Here is a 9,172-nt window from a genome sequence, read left to right as displayed (position 1 = left end):
TGGATGGTGTAAACAGATATCACTGCTTCTGATCTTCACCAGAACAGAGAGTGAGATGTAACATTGATCATCAAACAGACTGTGAGAGAATACAACAGAATAAAACACATGGAGAGACACTGTGGAATAACAAATAGATTTGATTGGAATGTTGAATTCTGATTGGAATGGATAAAACACCAGAAACAACAGATTAAATTGGGATTCTCATCACTATATTGATCTGAGACAGAAAAGCGAAACTGATGGAAAGAAGGGAAGAAGGAAGAAAAGAAACGATGGAACTGCTCACTTTTTTCAGTTTTTTCACTTGCCGCTCAAAGCTGGATAAAAAAAAAGTTGCATATAACAGAGAATTTCACCAAAAAGGGAGATTAAATGCTGCAGAAACCTTGGATCGAAGGATGCCCCAACAGATCACCTGTTTAACTGTCTCCTCACTGGGGGATTTCAATCAGTGAGTAATATTATTCTCTACCTTTTTTTGTTAAATGAACCCAGAACGGTCACTTGGAATTAATATTTGTGTTCCGACTCCTGAATAATAAAATTGTGAGTTTCTCGATATTTTCGGGACACATTTCCTGCTGAAAGAACTAAGAACTCTTTTCTAATTTACACAATACTATATACACACTCATCAAGCCTCCTGAGCTAGCATCCTTGGTGCTGCTCTCTCCTCCCAAACCTCATCTCATGTGACTGTTACATCATCACTTTGACAGTGGGAGTGATTGATCCCAATGTCTTCAGCATTAACCCTTTACATCCTTATACTACACTGTCTGTCCAAAAAAATGGGTGGAGGGAACTTGATTTATCGAAACACCAACAGCTGCCAGTTGAAAATCAACTCAAACCCATCAGTGAGAGAGAGAGAGACTGTCAGAGAACTTCCTGCATCCAGTCCTGACCCAGTCACACTCAGCAGCTGCTCACCCAGACCCCACTCTCATCAACACTGAACATTGTTACCGAGACACTTCAAATACTGTTTATAAAAGGCAGGAAAGGTCAATGTTCACACTGCTGTATTGAAAAGAACAACGTTTCATATCTCCTCACTGTTTCTCGGTAACCACATGAGACATAGGTTTTCTTATTTGGTTCCTTTGATTTTTCTTGTTCCTGACTGACAAATATTCCAAACCTCAGATGAACCCTCCCACTTGCGTCATGTCCCAGTCTCAGTCACAAGCAACACATAACAACACAAACACTCTGAAACATACAGCGCAGTCACACTTTCCTTCAGTGACATTAATGTCGAGCTGTTTTCCAGGTTGAATGCAACAGTGAACAAATTTGTATCAAAGAAGTTGCCTTTGAAATATCAGCACTGAATTTCTGTCCAAGGAGGAACAGCCATTCCAAACTCACATTCTTCACAAAGGCTGTTTTCTCTTGTGACGAAAATTCATCACATAATCTGAATTCTCACTGAAAGTTCAGAAGACACAGATGGAAGTGGTTGACAAGGTAACTTATACATCACAAATGAGAAACAAGGCTCTGCTGGGAATTGAACCCAGGATCTCCTGTTTACAAGACAGGTGCTTTAACCAACTAAGCTACAGAGCCAGATGTTGTTATAATTAAAATCAGAGGAGTGCACTATTTATTCTCATATAATATCAATATCAAAGGAAAATACAGCAGATGCTGGAAATCTCAAATAAAAACAAGAAACGCTGGAAATACTCATCAGGTCTGGCAGCATCTGTGGAGAGAGAAGCAGAGTTAACGTTTCAGGTCAATGACCCTTCTTCAGACCCTTCTATATATTCTCATCCCACTTCTCCACAGGTCACAACATATATTTTAACTTTTCCCACTTCCTGAAACAGTCAATCACATACTCTATTCTTCCCAGAATAGAAGACACTGACCAGGTTTCTTTAATGAACAGCAAAATTATCAGTTTATTACAGAACAAGTTTTAACTAGTCATGAAATAAAGCATAAATACACAGGTAGAAATTTTAAAAGTTCCCTTTTTACCTTAACCAACATTTAAAGCCCCTTTCTTACCACAGCCCCACACACGCACACACACATACACCGGTTAACTGAAAAAAAAAAGAATTATTTTTTCAATTCTGAGTTCTGTTAAAGACAAAAACAACACTTGGGCTGATTACTTGTTCATTCCTGAAGAAAACAGCAGATGAGATATGTTGTTCCAAAACTGGCAAACAGTCTAACTTCTGAGTATGCGTAGACAGGTCACCAGGGTCTTTTAGAACAGTTTTTTAGAGGCAGTGTTGAGAATTAATTTTAGCAGGCTTTCTTCAAAGACAGGAGAAGAGATGAATTGACGCAGTGAAGTTCTCAGGGTCTTTTAAAGATTTGCTGCAAAACAACGTGGGTTGTGATCTTCTCTCCTTCCTTGACACTTCTTCAGGCTAACTTTATCAGCTGCTCACTACAGAAGGTAAAACACAATGACTGCGACAAATAAAAGCTTGTGATTTTTCTGCCCTCTTCGGTGAGTGCTGCTGCTGCCGGGTTTGTCCAATCAAGAGGCGCAACTGACTTCTCTGTCCACATTTCCCCCTGTTACCAGGGTTTCTGTTCGACATTTAACTTGAGTCATGTGACAACCAGTAAACATAGTTGCCAAATTAATACTTTCAGTACCCTCTTGAAAAAGAACTGGTCTGACATTTATTAAGTTTGACGATGAATTCCTCAAAAAGAATTTCACAAAAAAAAATTCTAAATCACTTCCATAACATCATGTACTTTCCCTGAGCTACAGGTTATTGCAAGTCTCTCTGGCTGTGTTTATTTTTGTTGATTTTGCACTCAGGTTCTTTCTGAATCCATGTGTTTGCAGAACTTTGTCAGTGAGAAACATGGAGATATGCTTAAAGATTTCCCTGCAAATTATTCATATCTCCGTCTTTCTCCGAACTTTGTAGAAACACATGAATGTGGGAATCACACACATCAGGCCGTCAAACCTCTCCGTTAAACATTGAAAGGTGACAGTGTTTATTGTGACGGGGTTCCATTTATTCAGACACATCTGGTATAAAAGTGCTCAAGAAATGATTCACACATGTAATGTATTTGTATATTATGTGCATGACATAATGACGTAAGTAAACAATTCCTTGCACTTGCCACGCTTGGTGTATATTTTCTCTGCTGATGCCCCCTGAATATATTGGAGAAAATGGTGATGAGGATGAGATAGAAGTCTGTAAATATAGGCAGCAAGCAGCAGCAGGGACTGCAGTGAACAAGATCAGGCAGCTCCTGGTGACCTACCTGCTCGGATGGTGGAGATTTTAGGTGGATTGTGTGAAGCCTGGGCCACAGAATGTCTCTTCAGTTGAATGAGATACCGCAAGGTATTCCTGTGCATCTGATTCAAATTGCTTATTTGGGACAATATGGCTGCACACATATGGGATACATCGGAAGGTGAGGAACTTATGAGAGGGCTTGAGAACCATTCAGTTCATATATTGAAAGAATGGACATGTTTTTCAGAGCTAATAACATTTTGGAATTTGAAGGTGAAAGTGCAGAGGTCAAGACTCAGAATGAGGCAATTCTTGAGGGCAAGAAAGCAATTTTGCCAATGGAAATTAGCCTGGAAGTGTCTGACCAGCTAACAAAGCTTCCTGCTCCCATCAAGGCAAAAGATGTGCCATTCAAAACAATCATCACCAAGTTGGAGGAACATTTCAACCCAAAGCCACTTGAGATCACGGCAAGCAGAAATCAGAAAAGTAGTGAAACAGTTGGTGAGTACATTGTGGCATGAAGAATTTATCACGACATTGCAACTTTGGCATATTCTTAGACCGTGCATTATGAGACAGATTTGTGCTTATATTGGTGGATGAGAAAAGATACTAAACACACAAAATCTCACATTCGAGCTCGCATGTAAGATTGCTCTTTCCATGGAGATTGCATCAAAGAATGCTCGAGAATTTCATCCTGTGCCAGTGATTGTAACACACTTCAGGGGAGCTTAATAAAACTGGTAAAATGGGCTTTCACATGGCAGTTAAAATTTACACAGAGAATTGTGAAGAGATACAATTTGGGAGGAAGAATAAGGAGAGGCCATATAAATGAAATGTTACAATTCTAAAGTGGGTGCCAGAACAGAGAGACAATGTACACTAATCTTAGAAGGTTTGAAAAGGCTTCTAAGAGCAAACAGGACACTTGGCTTTATTAATAGAGACATATAGTAAAAGCAAATAAGTTATGATAAACCTTTATAAAATACTGGGTCTGAATGGCCTACTCCTCTACCTCCACAGAAAGCTTCCATTCCAGGTTTGCACACACTCGTCAGGATCAGTCTCCACAGATCCCGCCACTCCAGGCTCGGACACCCTCTTCAGGATCACTTTCCATAGATCCCACCACTCCATGCATGGATATCTCCCTCATGATCAGATCACAGGTCCTTAGTCCTGCCACATCCAGTCATGAATGATGGTGGACAATTAAATAACTAACCAGATGAGGAGGCTCCAAAAAATCCCCATCCTCAATAATGGTGGAGCCAAAGCTAAATCATTTACAACCATCTTACATCAGAAATTGCTCAGTGGATGATTCATCTCGGCCTCCTGAGGTCCCCAGCATCACAGTTTCCAGTCTTCAGCCAATTCGATTCACTCCACATGATAGCAAGAAACAACTGAAGTCACTCGATACAGCAACGACAATAGGCCCGAACAACATCCCGGCTCTAGTACTGAAGACTTGTGCTCCAGAACTAGCTGTGCTCTCAGCCACACTGTTCCAGTAGAGCTACAACACAGGCATCTACCCGACAATGTGGAAAATTGCCCAAATGTGCCCACTCCATAAAAAAAAGCAGGACAAATCCAATCTGACCAATTACCACCCCATCAGTCTCCTATCAATCATCAGCAAAGTGATGGAAGATGTCATCAACAGTGCTATCAAGCACCAGACACTTAGCAATAATCTGCTCATCGATGCTCAGTTTAGGTTCTGCCAGGGTTCCTCGACCCCAGGCAAATACTTGGCAGGTAGAGTATAATGTGGGAAAACGTGAGGTTATCCACTTTGGTAAGAAGAATGGGAAAGCAAAATATTATTTAAATTGTGAGAGATTACAGAATGCTGCGGTGTAGAAGGATCTGGGTGTCCTCGTACATGAATCACAAAAAGTTACCATGCAGGTAGAGCAAATAATTAGGAAGGCAAATGGAATGTTGCCCTTTATTTCAAGGGGGATGGAGTATAAAAGAAGAGAAGTCTTGCTGCAAATGTACAGGGTGTTGGTGAAACCACACCTAGAGTATTGTGTACAGTTTTGGTCTCCTTATTTAAGGAGGGATATACTTGCATTGGAGGCAGTTCAGAGAAGGTTCACTGGATTGATTCCTGTGATGAAGTGGTTGTCTTATATGGAGAGTTGATCAGGTTGGACCGATACTCATTGGAGTTAAGAAAAATGAAAGGTGATCGTATTGAGACATATATAATTTTGAGGGGGCTTGACAGGGTGGATGCTGAGAGGATGTTTCCCCTCATGGTGGAATTTAGAACTAGGGGACACAGTTTCAGAATAATGGTCTTCCATTTAAGAAGGAAATGAGGAGGAATTTCTTCTCTCAGAGAGTCATTAATCTTTGGAATTCTCTACCACAGAGAGTAGTGGAGGCTGGGTCATTGAATGTCTTCAAGACTGCGTTTGACAGAATTTTATCTGCAAGGAAGTCAAGGGTTATGGGGGGCAGGCAAGAAAGTGGGGTTGAGGACATGATCAGGTCAGCCATGATCCTATTGAATGGTGGAGCAGGCTCGAGGGGCCAAATGGCCTACTCCTGCTAATATTTCTTCTGTTCTTATTTTTTATTGCAGCTTAGTTCAAACAGACACAAAAGAGTGGAGTTCTAGAGGAGAGGTGAGAGTGATTGCCCTTGAGTGAGTGTGGCATCAAGGATCCCGAGCAAAATTGAAGTCAATGAGAATCAAGGGGAAAACTCTCCACGTGGTGGAGTCATATCTCACACAAAGCAAGATGGTTGTGGTTAGTGGAGGCCAATCATCTCAGCCCAGGACATTGCCTCAGGAGTTTCTCAGGGTAGTGTCCTCGGCCCAAACATCCTCAGCTGTTTCATTGATCACTTTCCCTTCAACATAAGTCAGAAGTGGAAATGTTCGCTGATGACTCACAACTCCTCAGATACTGAAGCAGTCTGCGCCCACAAGCAGCGAGACCTGTACAAACTTCAGGCTTGAGCTGATAAGTGACAAGCAACCTTCTGGCCACACAAGTGCTCAGCAGTGAACATCTCCATTGAGAGAGAATCAAACCATCTACCTTTTGATATTCAGCAGCATAATCATCGCTGAATCCCCCACCATCAACATCTTGAGGGTTACCACTGACCAGAAACTAAACTGGACCAGTCACACCTATGCTGCAGCTATAAGTGCAGGTCAGAGATTAGGAATTCTGCAGCAAGTATCTCGCCTCCTGAAACCTCAAATCCTGTCCACCATGTACAAGGCACAAGTCAGGAGTGGGATGGAATACATCCCACTCAACAACACTCAAGAAGCTCAACACCATCCAGGAGAAAGCAGCCCACTTGATCGGCACCTAACCCACCACCTTAAACATTCAGTTCCTCCACCACCAGTACACAGTGGCTGCAGTGTGTACCATCTCCATATGCACTGCAGTATCTCACCAAGTATCCTTCAACAGCACCTTCCAAACCCATGACCACTACCACCTCGAAGAACAAGGGCAGCAGATGCATGGGAACTCACTACCTGCAGGTTCCCCTCTAAGTCACTCACCATCCTGACATGGAACTATATCGCCATTTCTTCACTGTTGTTGGGTCACAATCCTGGAACTCCCTCCCCAATAGCACTGTGGGTGTTCCTGCACCATATGGACTGCAGCAGTTCAAGAAGGCAGCTGACCACCACATTCTCAAGGGCAATTAGGGATGGGTAATAAATGCCAGCCTTATCAGCGATACTCGCGCCCATTAATGAATAAAAAACAAATCACTCTCCACAGATTCCCCACAATCTGGGCTTGGACATTTACTTCAGGAGCACAGAGCTTTATATAACTACAACATGAGTTCCAATCTTCATATTCCGTTCACTTTTCACATTATTTTTCTACCAGTCCACTAGCTTTTAGTGATTCAGTATTCGGGTCTCTGCGCCTCCGCAGTTTCTATCATCTCACCACTTAACAAAAAACACTCTGATCTATCTTTCGTAGGTCCCAGATGACCCCTCATTTTAAACTCCATTTGCCAAAACATTGCTCACTCACTTAATCTATCAAGAAGATTTGAAAATAAATTTCTTGCCAAAGGATAATGTTCTGCTTCTGCTCCCTCGCCATTTGCTTTTCCCGTTAGTCGTTCACTTGGTGTAAATCCAGAGAAAGTAAAGATGGAAGGAAGGAAGGAGGGGAGGGGAAATCCTGCTCCGTTTCGTGATCCCTATTTGATCTTCATTCCAGTCCAATTTGGGTGATGAATTCCAATTGTCTGTCTCAATTTTAATAAAGTATAAACAATTCTGGAACCACCGTCAAGATACTGACAAGAACAGGTTTCCAGGCCAACATTACATTGAAGCTGGAAACAAGAATGCAACAGGCAGTTGATAAACTAACAACAAGGATGGGATTCAAACCCACGCGTGCACAACACAACGGATTAATAGCCCATCGCCTTAACCTCTCAGCCACCTCGTCACCTGGCAAGTAACAGAAGCACAACCGTCACCTTCACACAGATCCTGACTGTGCAGCCAGATGTGCAATGATGGAAATGTAGCTTCTGTAAGTAAATGAAATTTCCATCACATCAGGTCATGGCCTGTTGGGAATGGAGCGGTGTGAAACATTTCCAGACCATGTCCAACACTTTTCTACTCAGTGTGAAAACCCACCACGGAAAGACTGGAACATACAATCATTTGATCACAGCATGATTAACATCACTCAGACACCTGAACCATTAGGTCACTGACGAAGTCATGATGACTTCGAATTTCTCATGAAATGACAACTGAACTAACTGACTGGAAGAATTGCTTCAACTCCACGTGATCAGCGAGGCACAGCCTCAGCCGACTTGTCAGGCGGTGTAAACAGATATCACTGCTTCTGATCTTCACCAGAACAGAGAGTGAGATGTAACATTGATCATCAAACAGACTATGAGAGAATACAACAGAATAAAACACATGGAGAGATACTGTGGAATAACAAATAGATTTGATTGGAATGTTGAATTTTGATTGGAATGGATAAAACACCAGAAACAGCAGATTAAATTGGGATTCTCATCATTATATTGATCTGGGACAGAAAAGAGAAACTGATGGAAAGAAGGGAAGAAGGAAGAATGGAACTGTTCAGTTTTTTCACTCGTCCATCAAAGCAGGATTAAAAAAAGTTGCAAAAGTTGCAAATGCTGCCAAAACCTTGGATCGAAGGATGTCCCAACTGTTTAACTGTCTCCTCACTGGGGGAATTTCAATCAGTCAGCAATATTATTCTCTATTTTTTTTGTTAAATGAACCCAGAACTGTAACTTGGAGTTAATATCTGTGTTCCGACTCCTGAATAATAAAATTCTGAGTTTCTTGATATTTTCTGGACACATTTCCTGCTGAAAGAACTAAGAACTATTTTCTAATTTACACAATACTCCATACACACTCATCAAGCCTGCTAAGCTAGCATCCTTGGTGCTGCTCTCTCTTCTCCCAAACCTCATCCCATGTGACTGTTACATCATCACCCTGACAGTGGGAGAGGTTGATCCCACTGTGTTCAGCATTAACCCTTTACATCCTGATTCTGCTCTGTGAATCAAAAAAAATGGTGAGAGGGAACTTCCTTCATTTATCGAAACACCAACAGCTGCCAGTTGTGAACCAACTCAAACCCATCAGAGAGAGAGAGAGACTGTCAGAGAACTTCCTGCATCCAGTCCTGATCCTGTCACGCTCAGCAGATGCTCACCCAGACCCCACTCTCATCAACACTGAGCATTGTCGCTGAGACCCTTCAAATAATGTTTATGAAAGGCAGAAAAATTCAAATTTCATCGCAGCTGGATTGATTGAAACGAAGTTTAATATCTTCTTACCACTAGGTAACCACATGAGAAAG

General features: G+C 41.8%; 1 non-coding gene across 1 annotated transcript; it reads right to left on the bottom strand.

The window, feature by feature from the left end:
* Positions 1-1,507: 1,507 nt before the first annotated feature.
* On the bottom strand, positions 1,508-1,581 carry trnat-ugu (transfer RNA threonine (anticodon UGU)). The gene has a single exon. It is a non-coding gene; the product is annotated as a tRNA-Thr (tRNA).
* Between the last annotated feature and the right edge of the window lie 7,591 nt (positions 1,582-9,172).

The sequence above is a fragment of the Heterodontus francisci genome, unplaced genomic scaffold (genome assembly GCF_036365525.1).
Source record: "Heterodontus francisci isolate sHetFra1 unplaced genomic scaffold, sHetFra1.hap1 HAP1_SCAFFOLD_43, whole genome shotgun sequence".
In the NCBI taxonomy this organism is placed as follows: Eukaryota; Metazoa; Chordata; class Chondrichthyes; order Heterodontiformes; family Heterodontidae; genus Heterodontus; species Heterodontus francisci.
This window is presented reverse-complemented; position numbering and strand designations above follow the sequence as displayed.